The following is a 15,844-nucleotide window of genomic DNA, read 5'->3' as shown; positions in this document are numbered from 1 at the left end:
TGTGGCACTATTCCCTGAAGATCACAGCCAAATATCTGATGGCAGCTGGATCATGGTGGACTCCTTCCAAGAGGGACAGCAATTTGTCCTTACTCAACTAAACACATATTCTGGGTTATAGATTTGCCCTCCCTGACTTTAATACTTCTACCAGCATCATCGTATATGATGTACAGAATGCCTTATTCACCATGATGGTATTCTGCAAAACATTGCTCCTGATCAAAGAACTTAGTTCACAGCAAAAGAAGTACAGCAATGATCCTATGCTCATGAAATTCATTGCTGTAACTACATCCGCTATCATCCAGAAGCAGCTAGACCAATAGAACGGTAGAATGGCTTACTGAAGGTTCAGTTATAGCACCAGTAAGGAGATACCACCCTAATTAGATAGCATCTTGGGTAGGCTCCCTAGAAAGAGATGCTGAGGGGGTCACTTGAATGCCATAGATTTGTTGGAGAATGCTCTAGGAAACAATGCCTGATGGGAGTGAGGGTAGCCGAATTGCACAAAGGGAAAAGTTGAACTATGATGCAGTTGCAACATAGGCTTCAGCTGAATGCTTAGGTCTTCCTGGAGCTTGAATGCTGCTTCAGAATTGTTCCAAATTGAGGTTAAGGTGTCAGGCCTTTGTATTCCCGTATCAACCAGTCACTGAACGCAGGTTGCCACCAAGAGGGGAACATAATCTTGGTCAAGGCAGCCTCCTTTGCTGCTGAGGAAAATGCCCAGAGAAGAGGGTAGTATGAACTGTCAGAAGGCAACACTTCTGGTAGTTGGGGGAATAAATGCCTCAGTCTTAAGGTGGATCTGAGCAGTGTTCCACAGCATCCGCCATAGATGTCATTTCATCTCCAGGATGCAGTATATGCTTTAAACCAGCAAGCAATATACAGCATTGTTTCTTTCATTGTCAGAATAAACGGGTCTAGAAATTAAGGAGAGAAAGTAGGAGTGACTCCTCTCACTATCACACCTGATAATCTACTCACATTATTTTTTCTGACTGTCTTTCAACTTTGACCTGGGAGGTCTTAGTCTTACTGTTGTGTACCAAGGGACACAACAATAGAAAATGACACTGCCACTTGGCCATTCTGAGCTTCTCATGACCCTGAACCAGCAAGCAAAGAAGGGGTTGCTTTTCTGGCCAGGATACTTGCTCTTTATTACCAAGAGGAAACTGGGATGCTACAACATCATGGGAACAGAAAGGACTATATTTAGAACCCAGGGACTCTCTGGGACCTCTCTTCATATTTTTATGCCCAATAATAAAAATTAAAGGAAAATTGTAATGACCAGCAGACAGGACCATTGTGGATTCAGATTCTTCCAAAAAGAAAGTTTGGGTCACTCCACCAGGTAAAGAACTGATCAACTGAGGCCTTGATGAGGGCAAAGGAAACAGGGACTAAGTAGTGGAAGAAAAAAGTTATAAATATCAACTAGGGACTCATGGCCAATTGCAGGAATAAACATGGTAGCAGCTCTGCATAGCTTCTTCCTTAATTGTTATGTATATATTTATTTGTATATACAAATCAATTTCTTTTTCTGCCTTTCCTCCTTCCCCTTATTATTTTACATAAATATTGTTGTCTGTGGTTAACTTTACAATTTAGTCTTTATCCAGATGGGATTGTGGCCAAATTTGAGAAGAATGAACATTGCCCAGAGATGAATGCATGAATGATTCTTAGAAGTTTGTATCTCCCATTTCAAGGAGAGGATGAGGGCATCTCTATTTGGACACCAGTTTCATCTTGTTATGCAAAGCACAAAGTGGTTTTTGTTTGTGGATACAAGTGCAAATAATGTATAGAAGGCTGTGTGTGGGTGCTGAGTAGCCAAAGGGGTAGATGGTGGTAGTTATCAAGCTATTGTCCCTCAGGTCCAAATCCATCCTTCTCTACTGTGTTTTGTAGTGATGGGGCTGGGACTCCACAAGCCACATTTCACTCTGGCTTGCTATTAGGCATTGCCACAGGAGGTATTAGAGGGAGGCTACAAGGTGGAAGGAGGGAGAAGGGATTTTCTGTTTTCTGTTTTGCTTGCTATTTCTGTTATTTCACCCAGCAATGCTTCTTGTGGTAGTCACAATTGGGTCCAGTTTCCAGTCTGTCCCCATATCCCCACTCTCATTGTACCCTTCAGAGGTACTAGCACCAGCTGGACAGTGCCCTCCTGAGAGGTCTGGGTCCCAGCCCTAGGGGTCTCTCCCCCAAGCTCTAAGCCCTGATACCCTAACTGCTTTGCATTGATTCCTCAGCCCTAGAAGTGGTAGCTTCTTCCTATTACGTCAATGTTTCTGTTTTGTCTTTTCAGTCTTCTACTATCTGTTTAACCAATTCCCCAGATTAATTTGTCTATTAAAAATCACTGCTGTGTTTCTGTTTTCATGAGTGGATTCTATCTGAAGCAGAAATGGAGGGAAAATTAGAGAGTGGCAGAGCTGCAATGGAACCCGGGTGGCATATTAGAGTCTCCTTGTGGCTTCATTCTCTAAAAATGCTTGGTGGCTCCTGTGCTGTTCCTGTCAGATGTATGACATTTCTGAAGACACTGTCTAATTATTTTTCAGACTGCTGGGGATTGGAGTTGATAACCCACCAGTAGTCTGAATTTTTGTGTTTTATGTTAAAAGCCCTTTGAATTTTTCATTCCCCTCCTTGCTATATGGGGATTCTTTTTAATTTTTTTAAATATTAAAATGGTTTACTGCCAAGACAAAATAAAAAGGTGAGTTTCCTACCTGTTTCAATGAAGTAATATTTTCTACATTATAACAATTTGTGGTACTTGTTAGAAATGCAGATTTTCAGCACTATTGGCAATGAGTGAATCAAAAACCCTGGATGTGAGGCACATAAATCTGAACTTGTATTATAAGTTCCCAGATGATTCTTAGGCAGATTGAAGAGTGAGAACCACTAGGGTAATGGTGAGGTGTAATTGCATTAAATATATAGACTTGGGAAATTTGTCTAACGGCCAGACAATTTCTCTGTGCCTAATACTTCAACACTTCTAGGAGCAAAAGTCCCATTAAAGAAAGTAGTTTTGCCCTGCTTTGATAGCTACTTCAGGCTAATAACAGGAAAGGTGGCAATGAGATGGTATGGCCAGGGACCAAGAAATACCCAAATCCTGCCACCCACCCTACCACCCCCCATGACTTCCCCATGGGAGACAGAGGCACAGAAGCACAGAACAAATTTACTGCTATAGGGCTTGAGCTGTAGAGAATGCCCCCATGCACAGAACTCAGGTAAGCTTGGCTAGAGCGTGTGGTCAAGGCTGGAGGCCTCCCCTAAACTTGAACCTGATCTCAAAGAAGCATAGGAAAAGTGATAACCAGAGAAGGCCAGGGCATGCAGACCCTCTGAGGACAGAGATATGTGGAGGAGAATGAGAGATGACATAAAAGATGATTGGGTCTCATTCTACCTGCCAAAAGGCTCAGCCTTCTTACCATCTTACCGCAGCAGCCACGTAAAAGAAGGAAGTAGAAAGGAGCTCCATTTAAGCAAGTGCCCTTCTCAATCACAAGGCTACCACCCATGTGTAAACATAGTCCAATTAATCTAGAACCTAAGCAAGGAGATTCATAACTACTCCTTCCCGAGAAAAGCATCAGATAGAAGACGACACCATCCAGGAATTTCTTTGGTGAAAATAAAAGAGAAATTCTTTTAACACTAATGCCAAACTTTTTTCAGTACAATATAATTAAATGGTTTCAAATGGCTGATAGTCTCAGTGGTCAAGTAAGGCTCTTCCTTTAATTCTCAAACTTCATTTTTATTGTTGGGGTGTCACATACAATAAAAACACATGGTTTTCCCTTGCAATTGTTGTTTGAGAATATCTAGCATAGAAACTTGAAAAACATTTGTTAACTAAGCCAACTTTGTGAGCAACCTTTGTTATTAAGGTAAGCTATTAATTCATTTGCTTTATCCAGAATTTTACCCTTTGTACTGGGTGGAATATACCTTCTTTGAAAAATGAAAATGAAAATAATTTTTCACCGGGTGCGGTGGCTCATGCCTGTAATGCCAGCACTTTGGGAGGCCGAGGTGGGCAGATCGCTTGAGGCCAGGAGTTCAAGACCAGCCTGGCCAACATAGTGAAACCCTGTCTCTACTAAAAAAAATAAAAATAAAAATTAGCTGGGCATGGTGGCACGTGCCTGTAGTCCCAGCTACTCGAGAGGCTGAGGCAGGAGAATCACTTGAACCCAGGAGATGGAGGTTGCAGTGAGCTGAGATCTCGCCACTGCACTCCAACTTGGGCAACAGAGTGAGACTTTGTCTCAAAAAAAAAAAAAAGGAAAGAAAGAAAGAAAAATGAAAATAATAAGTTACATTATTCACAAATTCTCAGAAAAAATATAGAAAATAATAATTCAACCCTGAATTCAGAAAATCTGGCTGGTAAGTTTTCAAAGTTATTAATCATTTTTTTCTTTGGGGTTCATGACAAAGGAAATTATTTTAATTTGTTGAGAATACATATATTCAATGTGCTATTTCCTTTTTAACAAAGCTTCCTGCTACTTAATTCCCTTAAGTAAGGAAATCCAGAGGCCAATTCTTTGTGGTGGTGTTCTCAATGGATGCAGTGGCTACTGAAGAAACCTCAGGACCCCATCTTATTGAACTATTTGTACCAGTTGTTTTATCTGATCAAGCTCTGGGCACGTCTTCACAGGCATTATCAATGGGAACTGTCTCCCTTAGGGCTCCCCCAGCTCTGCTCCTTGTTCTCCAATTGCAGCAAATAAAAGGAACTGACTGAATCAGAGATTAATGACATGTCTTAAGATGCAGTTCACAATGACAAATGAAAACTGGTCAACTAGGCCAGGCGTGATGGCTCACACCTGTAATCCCAGCAGTTTGGGAGGCTGAAGTGGGTGGATTACCTGAGGTTGGGAGTTCAAGAACCAGCCTGGCCCACATGGTGAAACCCCATCTCTACTAAAAATACAAAAATTAGCTAGGCATGGTGGCACGTGCCTGTAATCCCAGCTACTCAGGAAGCTAAGGCAGGGGATTCGCCTCACTGCACTCCAGCTTGGGCGGCAAAGCGAGACTCCATCTCAAAAAAAAAAAAAAAAGAAAAAGAAAAAAGAAAACTTGTCAACTAAAATTAAATACTTTTTTAAAAATTTAAGTTAATCAATTGGTCATTTCGCAAATTAGTCTTTAAGCAAATTGACCTAGATTCATTTTGCGTAAGTAGAACAAAGACGTGTAAAATGGCTACATCCCTTCTGTCTGTGCTTTTATCAAAATGTTCAAAATTAATTTTTTGGGAGGTTGGCAATATTTACTCAAATTTAAATTTTAATCTCTCTCTAATTATTTATATATGGCTTTTTAGCACATTTAGATTTTTTTAAATAAGAGCACCCTTTTTGGTTTAGACTGCCTGTTTTGACCTAAGTTTTTCTTCAGCCATGTCTACAGAGCAGTGCCACCTCCTTCCAAAGCATTTGTGACAGTGACCTTTCAGGAAATTGCAGGCAATGTTTCGTTTGCTAGATGGACTGTGGTTTATAATTAGGAAGGACTATGCTTCTTACTAACACTTTGTATATCTACTTCCAGATATTTTTTTACTTCTGCAGGTTCACACATCTCATAAAAATGGAATCTCATTAAACTTGATTTTTCTGGCCCAGTGCAGTGGCTCACATCTGTAATGCCAGCACTTTGGGAGGCCGAGGCAGGCAAATCACTTGAGGTCATGAGTTCGAGACCATCCTGGCCAACATGGTGAAACCCAGTCTCCACTAAAAATACAGGAAAATTAGCCAGGTGTGGTGCTGGGTGCCTGTAATCCCAGATACTCAGGAGTCTGAGGCAAGAGAATTGTTTGAACCCAGGAGGTGGAGGCTACAGTGAGCCAAGATTGCGCCACTGCACTCCAGCCCGGGCAACCCAGCGAGACTCTATCTAAAAAAAAAATTATTTTTCTTCAACTCACCTTTTTACCTAGTAGCTCATATCATCTTTACCAAATCCATACAATTTTAGTTTTTAATATTTTGACAAGAATGAGTGATGCAATTATAGCTGGAAGTTTCTCAAACAAGCAATACAAAGATATCAAATAGATATCAAAGTTTAAGCTCATTTTCTTCTCCACAATAAAATCCATAATTTGAATAAGAATCTAGGGTAAACCATTTTTAAAACTTTATGAATGCATTGTTTTGGCAAGTCTCTGGGAAAACAGCCTTAAATCTGAGTGGGGAGAGTATAACTTGACACAACCTCTTTTTGGGGGGCTTGGCAATATTTACTAAAATTCAAAATGCACATACAATAGAATTAAAGAAGCTACAAATATCTTCTAGGAATGTAACCTATATACTTACAATAGACACCTCACAAAAGGATACTTTAGCAGAATAGACAATGAATCACTATCTGTACGAACAAAGTACAGGGATGGGGAACCCTACATGTCCATCAATAGTGGACTGGCTAAATAACTTATGGTGGTAAAATATAAGGTTCGCTTCCACTGTTAAAGAGCAAGTCAGCTCTACGTGCACAGGTATGGAATAATCTCTAAGATGTGTTATTGGTTGAAAAAGAAAGCAGAGTGAGTACTGTAGTGTGTTTATTATGCCATTATTTGCAAGAGGAAAGACATACACATCATTGAATGTCTGTGCATAAAATGTCATTGAAAGAATACAAAATAAATTTGACAAAAAGAACTGAGAGGGTGTTCCAGTTGTCTATTGTTATATAACAATCCACTCACAATTTTGTGGCTTAAAACAGTTATGTGGCTTGGCTGAGTTTTGTCAGGCAGTCAGCAAGGGCTGCCAGCACCTAGAAGCTCACCTGAGTGGGACGTCAAGATGGTTCACTCATGTGACTGACAGCTGATGCTAGGAGCTTCACTGGCTCATCAACCAGAGCACTCACCTGTGTCTTTCCATGTGGTTTCTCCCAGCCAGGGGACTGAGTTTCAAGAGGAAGTGTCTTAGGAGCAAGTGCTCCTGGGGTCCCAGGTGGAAGCTGTGAGGCGTCTTATGACCTGGCTTTGGAAGTCCCAGAATATCACTCTCATTTCATTCTATTGCTCAAGCAAGTCACTAAACCAACCCAGATACAAACGGAAGGGAATTCAATTCTTCCTTTCTATGGTTGGAATGTCAAGGTCACATTGCAGAACACTTGGGAGAGGAAATATTACCGCCTTTCTCTTTGGAAAACACAATCTTCTGCAGAGGGAGATTTACTTTTCACTGTTCAGTCTTTGATACTGCTTGAATTTTCGTCCATGTGAACATCCAAATACAGTCCAAGATTTTAGATCAACCATGTTTATATACCCATTCACTTGTGGCTGGTTAGTAACCTCATCCTTCTTTACTGGCAAGTTTTCAGTGAGTCCCCAGGTGGTAACACTCTGTCACAATCATCAATAATGGCAGGTTCTGAATTTTTCTGAGTTTCTTACATATTTTCACTGCTTTTCAGACATAGACATCAAGCTTCCTGTTTTTAACCACCAATCCACATTCCTAGTTAAAAATTGTAATTTTGAAATGATTATAGTTTAAAAAGATGAATAATGAATGACAGTATAACCACAAAAACAGAGTTTTCAGAGGTTATCAGAGACCTGCGGTGGGAAGTGAAACTAAGCATGGTCATATAGTTCTGAACAAATCATTTGATTGAACACATTGTGGTTGGAAGTAAATTGCTTTGTGGAAGCTGTGTGTGTGTGATTAAATGTCTTTTTTCAAAAGTTTGGTAAAGTGACAAACCCGTGTTTCAAAGATCTGTCTGCTCGTGCTGTGATCCTGGGGGGTAATCTATTGGCCATATTCACTTGGCTCAGACTACAGACAGAACACTCCCAGATTCTCTGCTAACAAAAAAGCCCCAAAATATTTCAACAACTTATAGCACATAAAAAGCAAAATAAAACAAAACAAAGCCACAAGCTTGAGTGACATGGAAAAACAGGAACCTGCATGTTTTACTTGCAAATACATGTCTCAAAACCCTTCAAGATTTCCAAAATTCAAAAGAATGTCTTCCCAAACATTTAGGTAAAAATGGCACCATGTGGCCTCCCCTACGGTGGTGCACCACAGGAGGTGGGGGTTCAGGAAAGGGGGGTTGGGGAGAAAAGAGAGAAGCCACAGGAAGGGACCTGGACATTCTTCTCTGCACTGTAGGACCCTGTCAGTGGCCACCATTACCTGGCAATCCTGAGATGATCAACAAAATCAGAAAAGGTCTGGATGACAAAATCAGGCTCCAGAGGAAGGTGGTTCATGGGTCCACGTGGATGTGAGAGGAACACAGGGTCAGGATGCATAGTCTGCTGGGAAGCCTTCTGAGAAACCCAGGTGCTAGACCTGTCCTGGTGTCCAGCACAAGGCAGGAACATCCTCCATGATATTCCTCCAGTCATTAGGGCTAGATCAGTGAAAGTAGGCGATGTCATGGCAAGGGGTGACTACGGTCAGAAAGCTGCACCCTGCGCAGCTCTGTACCTTCAGAGGGCCACAGTTGCAGACCTGCAGGGAGTAGAAACAAGGATGGGGTGACCTATGCCACTTGGCCCCACTCCCTCAAGGACATGCGGCAAGAGGATCCATGCACAGTAAGGACCTGGATGGAGCAGATGTGGAACCTCAACCCTAAGAATAGATTCTCTACTTAAATGAGCATCAGGTGTCTTTAAGTCATTTAGGGGGAATATTTGGGGGAAATCTTAATTATAGGAATTATCTACTCACCTGTTATATTTACTTGAACTGTGTTGGACCGTGGCAGCCTCAAGGTTATATTCAACTTTTACAATAAAATGACAGGGTGGTTGAATCATGACTATACTATTATTAGCTACAGGATGGATCTTGTTGAAAATCAAAACTGTCCCCTCATTCTTCAGATTTTATTTTATTTCAAGAATAACAAGAGGCTGGCGGGGGGTGGTTCACACCTGTGATCCCAATAATTTGGGAGGCTGAAGCAAGTGAATCACTTGAGCCCAGGAGTTCAAGACTAGCCTGAGTGACATGGCAAAACCCCACCTCTACAAAAAAAAATATATAAAAATTAGCCAGGCATGGTGGTGCAGCCTGTAGTCTCAGCTACTTGAGAGGTAAGGTGGAGAATCACTTGAGCCTGAGAGATCGAGGTGGCAATGAGCTATGATCATGCCACCACCCTCCAGCCTGAGTGACAGAGTGAGACCCTATCTCAAAAAAAACAAAACAAAACAGTAACAAGAATATTTGAGGTGGCAGTGGCGATCATTGCTGTATGGAGTATGGATTCTGTGTCTTTACACCATATTCTTGCTGGAACTTTCTGATATCCTGGTGAGAAGCAGTGCCTCTGTTTTACAGATGATTAATCTCAGAACAGGAAAGTAGGCTATTTGATTTAGTGGTAGTGCAGGAGGACAATCTGTTTTCCTAAAGTGTTTTTAAAACTGCTCGTCCATGAAGGGCATGCACTGGCAGGCAAGTGATCTGCCTGTGTTCTCAAGCGAGGCTGGTGTCTGCTGAGGTTGGTTGCGTAGGCACTTTCCTGGGTGTCCTGACAATCTTTAGATTTTTTTCCCCAGCTGTGATGATTTGAATGTTTGTCTCCTCCAAAACTCATGTTGAACTCTGATCCCTAGTGTTGGAAATTGGCCTGATGGGAAGTGTTTGGGTCATGGGGGATCCCTGATGAATAGAATAATGCCCTCCTTTTGGGGGTGAGTTCTCACTCTATTAGTTCCCTGTAAAGCTGGTTGTTAAAAGAGCCTGGTGCCTCCCCACTGTCTTTCTTGCTTCCCCTCTTGCCATGTGATCTCTGCACACATGAGCTCCCTGTCTTCCATCATGAGTGGAAGAAGCTTGAGGCCCTCACCAGAGGCAGATGCCCAGTCATCAAAATTATAAGCCAAATAAACTTCTCTTTATAAATGACTCAGCCTGATGTATTCCTTTATAGCAGCAGAAAATGCACTCAGACACCAACTGAACTGAAAACTACCTTGATGGGGCTGGAATTTAAGTCACAGCCACTGCCATTTCCAGCAAATGATAAGGTGAGCCTCCCAGAGGCCCAGCTCTTGGTGTGAGAAGCTTCTGGATGGAGTAGGTCTGCAGTGGGCTTGCTTCTGAGCTCAGGAATTTATGTACTTGTATGTTAGTTTCCACTTCAGCGTAACCACACGCTTAGAGGCTTAAAACTACATTCATTTATTTGTTCATGGTTCTGTAGGTCAGGCATCCCTCTGTATTATCTGGAGGCTCAGGAAATAATCTGTTCCCAAGCTCATTCAGGCTGTTGGCCGAATTTGGTCCTATGCAACGTAAGACTGAGGTTCCAATTCCCTGCCAGAGATTGCTTTCTGCTCCTAGAAGCCCCCCACATTCCTTCTCACTTGGGCTGCTCCATCTTCAGAATGGCAATAGTGCTGCAAGACTGGCCAAGCTCTTGAGCTTCAAGTCTTTGATTTCCCCCTTTCTGCCCGACTCTTCTGCCACAACTGCCATGGAAAGTTATCTGGTTTTAAGGAGCCATGTGATTAAATTACACCCACCCAGATACTCCCTTTTTGTGGGTCCACTGTGCCGTATAACATAACACAATCATAGGAACGATGCCACACGTTCTCAGGCTTTGAGGGGTAAAGATGTGGGATCTTTTTGTAGGGGGGAGAATTTTTAGAATTCTGCCTGCCACATTCTGTTTCTGTTGCTGAGACCCAGAGAGAGTTAGTAAAGGACAAATGACCCTGCTAAGAGTGACCAGGGGACTGTTTGTCCAGGCCTCATCAACACCGCTAAGCACGTTCAAGTAACAACACTGCAGTGGGTCTTGCAAGCCTTCACATGTCCAATTTACTCTACTGCAGCGGTTCTCCAAGTGGGGGCCCAGAACCAGCAGCAGCAGCACCTGGGAACTTGTTAGAAATATATATTTTGGGCCCCACCTAGACCTAAAGAATTAGAAACTCTGGAGATGGGGCCAGAGGTCTGTGTTTTAGCCAGTCCCTTGGGTGATTCTGATGCTTGCTCAGGTTTGAAAACTATTTCTCTAAGGTAAGTCCCCAGTTTCCTTTTCTGTGGAAGTAAAAGTTGGGGAGGAGTCAGATAGGTAATCTCTAAAATGACTTCCATTTCTAACAACGTATGATTTGCGAATATTACAAAAAAGATTACACTGTAGAGACCAAAGGATGCACGTATATGTCATTTTTGTGTGTGTGTGTGTGTGTGTGTGTGTGCTTCCATGCACGTCACGGTTAAGATTACAGGCTCTGGAGTCTTTTCTACAATCAAATCCTGGCTTCTCCAATCATTAGCTATGTAAATGGGCCAGCTGCTTAGCCTCACTGAGCCTCAGTTTCCTCATTTATGAATGATGGGACCTACATCATAAGGTTATCAGGATCAAGTGAGATCATACAGAGAACATGTAGTGTAGTAAGTTCAATGACTCTCGGCTGTAATTATTTCATCCTGTTCAGTTTCTGGAAACTTTCTCCTTGAGTGCTTGAGTCCATGGTGGGGGTAAAGCACCCAGGCCCTTGTCAGGAGGCCCTGAAGGCAGCCCCGGGAGGCACTGCCTGGGAACTGAGGATGAGCTGCTTCTAGGCCTGAAGGCAAAAGTGAACCTTCTCTGATTCCTAGTGTCAGCTTAAGTCCTGTCACTGCAAAGGAAGACATCTTGGTAAAGTGTGTGTATATAATCCCACAGCCGCCTTGATCTCCTCCTCTGAGATCATACAACCTGAGGCAGGAAGCACGCATCTGAACACCAAGTCGGCTGAGATGTGGAGAGCGGGGCTGGAAACCCTCAGGGGCCTTTGCTGTGTTTTTATTATATTTGTTATTATTGGTTTTTGTGTTTCATTGTTGTTTTTGTTTGTTTTACATGTTCAAAGGAACAGAAATAGTTAAGGCCTGGCATAGAGTCAACATGTGCCTCTATAAAGTTGAGGTAAGTCAGGAAGTGTGTCACCGGGGGAACATAAAGCAACCCCCGCCCCTGCCCTGGCTTACAGGCCTCACCAGCGGAGCTGCGAGAGGTCTTGCCAGAGCTTGCTGAGAGGCCTGAGTGGAGATGAAGACCCTGTGAGCCAGAAGTGTGGGAGAGGAGAACAGCCTCCTCGCACAGGCCACTGTCCTCCAAGGGGAGCTGCGCTCTTCTCAGCCTGCTGGCAGTTGCCTGTGGCACTGAGGCACTGAGGGAGGGAAGGCAGAGACCACCCAGTGTGAATTGCTGCTGCCTGAAAAGGAAACTGTTCTCCCAGCCATAGGCAGGCAGAGCTAGGAGGGGCTATTCCACAGCTGCTCCCCACTCGCAGCCCATTCCCAGGCTCCACATGCCTCCCTCAGCCTCAGTGCCACCAAGAGAGCTGCTCAACCTGCGAGGCACTAGCTGGTCTGCTAACAACCACAGAACGCTCTGGGCGGGATGCGGCTGGGTCTCCTTTGCCTCCTCTGAGCCACAGAGATTGGCCCCCCGGGGACAGGTCTTCCGAATTGGGTTCAATCTCTGGCTGAGGTCTTAAGCAGTTTTTCTATGCTTGATGATATATGAGTGAGAGCCCGAGAACTCTTTCTGTCTCCTCTTGGAGAATGTCTGCCAGCTCCACATAGGAGGTAAGCTATTCCAGGAATCATGCATGGGAATTCGGCTTCATAGTTTTGGCTCCATAGACGGCTTCATAGTTTCAAGATTAAGGGCCAAAGATGAATTCACAACGGTTCTTGCCATCCAGTACTTCATTTATTCCTCTTTAATGTCCTCTATATATTAATCCATTTGGGTCCCTTCATGCAGATCAAAGTTGTCCAACATTGGAGTAATACTTTCCTGTCCCTTTGGTCCCCTCTAAAAAGCCCACCAATAATTTGATTCACAGTAGAAGAACTTTGGATAACAGAGCGTTCTGCAATACTAAACAAGGTTCATAAAGTGCCACTCTGGAAGGAGCCTTAAAGACCAACAGCCAGCACCATGGATATATTTTTAAATGGTGCTGAGTAAATGTTAGGAAGCAAATGAGGACTATAACATAATGTAATATATGTAAATTTTAAATAAATACACAAAATAATACTCATATATTATTAAAATACACACCTATTCAAGGATAAATATCTTTCACATTGATGTAGTAGCCTGTCGGGAAGAAAGGAATTAGTGCTGGGAATGGAGAAGGAGGGAGGGAGAGAGGAAGGAAGGAAGGAGGGAAGGAAGGAAGGAAGGAAGGAAAGAAAGAAGGAAGGGGAAGGGAGGAAGGGAGAGGAAGGGGAACAGGGAAGAAGGGAGGAGAGGAAAGGGAAGAATTTAATAATGATGATAGCAGATTATGTCTTGAAGAATATGGAGTAACTCTAACATAAGTTAAAAAGGAAGCAAGCCCTAAATTAAACCTTTCATTCTACAGATGGAGAAACTGAGGCTCAGAAAGATGAACTGTTTGATGCTGGGATTTTATTGCTGTTCAGAGGCAGAAACCAGGCATTTTGACTTCCAATTCAATGTGCTTTCTACTGCATCAAACTGCTACACGTACACTTATAATGCCTCACTTCCTTCCCTTCTAATGAGTAATTCATCTAAGTATAGTTTTAACTAGAGAGGTTGATCATTGCTGGCCCAATTCATGGTCCCTCTCCCAGAGAAGCCACCCAACCCTGCTGAAAGACTGAGGCCTTGTTGGACACCAGGTGACCCAGATCACCTTCTCTTGGCCGATGGGCCTGAGGTGGGCAACTGATTCAAGGGCAGCCCTTCCAGAGACAGGGTGGGGGTCACCAAGCATCCTGGTTTGCCTGGGACTGAGGGGGTTCCCAGGATGCAAAACTCTCAGTGCTGAAACTAGAAAAGTTCTGAGCCACCTGGGACAAGATGGTCATCCTGGCAGGGAGGGACTTAGGACCTGTAAGGCCAGCTTCAAAAATAGATTCTCAGTGAGAAAGAGGGAATCTAGCAGACCAAGACTGTTGGCTGCAATAGAAGTGCCGTGGTGTAGAAAGAGGGCAACGGGCACTAAGGAACTTCCACACAGGTCCTATATAAACAAAACTCAAGAGCAGAAACTTCAAGTAAGTGGAGGACACTGGTTGACCAAGACAGGAGACAAGGGTCTATCTTTGTTCAAAGACAAGCAGATACCTGCCCGCAAGAGAAGGACTCTGATCCAGATAGGATAAAACTCTCGCATCGGCCCTTCATTTCAGAGGCACACGGTGGCAAGAGGGGGGTGCAGATCTCCAAGAAGAGAAAGTTTGTCACTGACGGCATCCTCAAAGTGGAACTGAAAAAGTTCTCACTCGAGAGCTGGCTGAGGATGGCTACTCTGGAGTTGAGGTCCAAGTTATGTCAACCAGGACAGGAATTAATACAGCAGTTTAAAATAAATTATTTAGGCAGATAGTGAGGGTAAGAGAATCCTTGGCAAGACTTCTCTCTTAACAAAAAGCAGCCCCCAAATCATTTATTTTCTAACAAAGAGCAGCCTGTAAAATTGAGCTGCAAACATAAATAAACAAGCTGGAAGCTTGCATGGTGAATGCTAGCAGCTGTACCAATAGGAAAAGGCTACCCGGGGGCCAGGCATGTTCAACATGGAGGCTCCATCTTCCCTTTTCTTTGTCAACCACGTGTACAATAAAGGAACAGGCAACATAGCACAGGCCAGGTAGAGAACCCATCTACATAAAAAATAAGGGTGGCATGGCCAGTTTCTTCACAAGCTATGTAAATGACACATCTGGTCCAACCAATCGAAAACGCCTCCTCAAGCTCATCTATAAAACCCTGTGCATTTCACCATGAAACTGAAAGACCTGCTTGGGAGCCTGTCTCTGCAGGAGAGAGAGCTTTTTTCTTTCTTTTGCCTATTAAACCTCTGTTCTTAACCTCACTCCTTATGTGTCCACATCCTTGATTTCCTTGGCGTGAGGCAACGAACCTCGGTTACTACTCTAGACAAATGACGCTGCTTCAAAATCATAATCTTAGCCACCAAAACACAGAATGTTCTTGGTGAGAAGGGCTGGCAGATTCGGAAATTGCCTGCTGTAGTTCAGAAGAGGTTTGGCTCCCAGAGGGCAGTGTAGAGCTTTTTGCTGGAAAGGTAGCCACAAGAGGTATGTGTGTGTTTGCCTAGGTGGAGTCTCAGTGTTACCTCCTGGGAGGGCTTGCAGCGCAGAGGGCCTGCTATGGTGTGCTGTGGTTCATCAGGCGAGGTGTAGGGGGCCACAGGCTTCAAGGCTGTGGTGTCTGAAAACTCTAAATGCAGGAAGTTTGTGGATGGCCTGATGATCCTCAGCAGGAACTCTGTTTACCTCATTGACACTGCCATGTGCCAGGTGCTGCTCCAACAGGGTGTGGGGGCCATCAAGGCAAGGTCATGCTGCCCTGGGACCCAACTGGTAAGACTGACTCTAGGAAGGCCCTGCCTGAGCACATGAGCATCGTGGAACCCAAAGATGAAGTACTGCCCACTACCCCCATCTCAGAACAGAAGGGTGGGGAGGAAGCCATAGCGCCTGCCATGCCCCAGCCAACCCCCACAACATGACGGGGTCTCCTTGACAGCTGTGTCTGGCGTCTGGATTTTGTCCTGGAAAGGCCTTTAATAAAATCTTGTACAAAGGCACAAGGCCTGACTCGACTGTATGTCCAGTGTTCAGACTGAGGGGCATGTTGGCCTGCAGAGCATTCCTTAACCTCTTGGTTAAGGAATTTGCAGGGCCCAGCATGGGAGGACCCAAGCAGAGCTAACCAGAGGAATGTCCTGTGTGAGAGTGAAGGCTGATGGCTAGCA

At 43.7% G+C, this 15,844-nt stretch overlaps 1 pseudogene; it reads left to right on the top strand.

Annotated features, from left to right (window-relative positions):
• The first annotated feature begins 8,495 nt into the window (after window positions 1–8,495).
• On the top strand, window positions 8,496–15,598 carry LOC100433739 (small ribosomal subunit protein uS3-like; annotated as a pseudogene).
• Window positions 15,599–15,844: the final 246 nt, after the last annotated feature.

Source organism: Pongo abelii, chromosome 4 (genome assembly GCF_028885655.2).
Source record: "Pongo abelii isolate AG06213 chromosome 4, NHGRI_mPonAbe1-v2.0_pri, whole genome shotgun sequence".
Lineage (NCBI taxonomy): Eukaryota > Metazoa > Chordata > Mammalia > Primates > Hominidae > Pongo > Pongo abelii.
Note: the sequence above shows the minus strand (reverse complement) of the source record. Positions and strands in the feature narration are given on the sequence as shown.